Below are 2,915 nucleotides of genomic sequence, written 5' to 3' on the forward strand. Positions count from 1 at the left end.
TAATTTGACACATTAATTGATTCTCAAAGCAGAATCAAACTTTTGAGCACTGTAAAAATGTAAGCAGTTTTAATTAAGGTTATATTTCTTGCTAGCAGCAACTTGTGCTGAAGCATCCTTGGCTGCTTCCTCTGTCAGTCAGAGTGGGTTTTAGGCAGAGCCTCTGCTCATCCCTGTTTCGAAACAAGACCCAAAATACTGTTTCTCTGGCAGAAAAATGGGAAACTCCTTATTTTGAGCAACCTGGTCTAGTGGGAGATATCCATGCCCATGCATGAAACTAGATAATCTTGAAGGTTCCTCGCTTTCAACCCAAACCATAGGAGTCTATGATTCTGTGATTCTGCTAAAACAAATAATATAAATAAGTAGTTTATATCTACAGTACTTCAGACTAGAAGAAAATGAGAGATTTCAAGAAACAGAAGAAAGCTTTGATAGCTTCTTATACTTCAAACTGTTACTAGGTAGAGTCAAATCTGGCCACTATCTGTTTTGGGTTGGTGTTTTTTGATATTCTTCTTTCAACTAATATTTGACATTCTAATCAAAATAGCTGGAAAAACTCAGCTGAAATTTTAAGGCAGTTTTTCTGGTTAAGTTAGGTATAAACTGCTTGCATAGGTAGCTTGGCTGTCACTGCAGTTCATTATTGTTTAAGCAGTTTTGAAGTTGCTTTGAAGTTCATGGCATTTTGTTTTAACTTCAGAGTAACACACAAAAGATGTACTATAAACTGCCTGAGAAGTATCCATTGAAAATCACTGCTAAAATCTGTGTGCCCTATACCTGGAAAAAAAAAAACAAGCAAGCAAAGCAGGCTAAGATGAACCAGTATTATGGTGGCAGCTAAGCACCCAGCCACTCATTCTCCCCTGCCAGAGGAATGAGGGAGGGAATTAGAAGAGTAAAGATTTCTCAAAAAGTAGAGGTTTATGAGGAGATGGAAAATTCAAATAGTGTTATGTTGTGTTGTTTTTTTATTTTTAATTTAGATTTTGCATTTGGGTTTCATTAAAGAGCAAAATACCTTAACTGGGTGTGGTGGGTTGACCTTGGCTGGATGCCAGGTGCCCACCAAAGCCACGCTACCACCCTCCTCCTCGACTGGACTAGGGAGAGAAAAGTATAACAAAAGTCTTATGGATTAAGGACACAGAGATCACTCACCAGTTACTGTTGTGGGCAAAACAGACTCTACTTCGGGAAATCAGTTTAATTTATTACCAATCAAATCAAAGTAGAAAAATTAAAAATAAAAACTAAGTCCTAGTACACCCTCCCCCCAACCCTCCCTTCTTGTTCAACTTCACTCCTGGTTTTCTCTACCTCTTCCCCCCCCTACCCCCAAAAAAGCCCCAAGCAAACTACAGGGGGATGGGGCATGAGGGTATTGGTCAGTTCATGACACATTTTCTGCTGCTCCGTCCTTCTTAGGGGCCCGACTTCTCACCTTCTTCGCATGCTGCAGCATAGGTCCCTCCCATGGGAGACAGTCCTCCATGAACTTCTCCAATGTGAGTCCTTCCCACAGGCTGCAGTTCTTCATACACCAACATTTGTCCCTTCCATGGGGTGCAATCCTTCAGGAGCAAATTGCTGCAGTCAGTCCCCCATGGGGTCACAAGTCCTGCCAGCAAACCTGTTTCAGTGTGGGCTTCTCTCCATGTATATACAGGTCCTGCCAGGAGCCTGCTGCAGCACAGCCTTCCCGTGGGATCACAGCAGGCATCCACCTGCTCCAGCACTGAGTCCTCTGCAGGCTGCAGGTGGAGATCTGTTCCACTGTGGACCTCCACAGGCTGCAGGGGGATATCTGCTCCACTGTGGACCTCCACAGGCTGCAGGGGGGGACAGCCTGACTCACCGTGGGCTTCATCACAGGCTGCAAGGGAATCTGCTCCAGTGCCCAGAGCACCTTCTCACCTCCTTCTTCACTGACTTAAGAGTCAGAGTTGTTTCTCACATATTCCTGTCTCCTGCTGCAGGTGGTTGTGCAGGTTTTTTCCCACCTCCTGAAATACGCTACCCCAGAGGCGCTATCAGTGTTGCTGATGGGCTGGGCCTTGGCCAGCATCCTGAAGCCAGCTGGGCATCGGCTATATGGGACATGGGGGAAGTTTCTAGCAGCTTCTAACAGAAGCCACCCCTGTGCCCCCCTGTTGTCCCAAATCTGGGTTCTTCACCAGGCATGCAAGAACCAATTCACACATAGTCAAGGTGTTTGTTATTCCAGTTCTGTGCAGAAAGGGATGATAGGCAATAGTTCACAAATAGTTCTCCTTCCCATAACACAGGATTTCTTTTATAGACCAAAGAATCCAAAATCACCTTAAGTATAGTGATACCAAATGCACCCACACTCTGAGAGCAGGGGGCTTTAATGAGTAAGGGGCCCTGCTAGCCTAAGGGAGGGTATTTTAGCATGCTAATGAGGTAAGCTGACACGTTTAAGTAGTAAGTGATTTCTAGAATCAGCTCTGCTTACTGTAAATAGTGGTTAAAGCTAAAGACGTTTGCAGTTAGCAACTTCTATTCAACTCCTTCCTCTTCATGCCAAGACATGCCCAGTAAACACCCCAGGCTGACCTGCCCTTTTCAACATGGCCCCCCCACCCCTTCCAAAACCACGCAAACCCAGTACACTGGCTGAGGACAGAAACCCCAGTGATAACAGCCAGAAACATCTGAAGCAAAGCATGCATGTTGTCAAACGAATCTGACTGGAGAAATAATGCCTGTTTGCATTGACTTCTGGAAAAAACTCCCTTGGCATCACACCCTTGCCTACACAGGCCACGACAACATGTTTTCCAGACCTCTTGTCAGCTGAATGAGAAATTAAAGCCTTTTTTAAAGCCTTTTTTTTTATTATTATTATTATTTTAATAATAAGAGGGACGGGGGAAGGGGGC

The sequence above is a fragment of the Chaetura pelagica genome, unplaced genomic scaffold, assembly GCF_000747805.2.
Source record: "Chaetura pelagica isolate M959 unplaced genomic scaffold, ChaPel_1.0 scaffold79, whole genome shotgun sequence".
Taxonomy (NCBI): Eukaryota; Metazoa; Chordata; class Aves; order Apodiformes; family Apodidae; genus Chaetura; species Chaetura pelagica.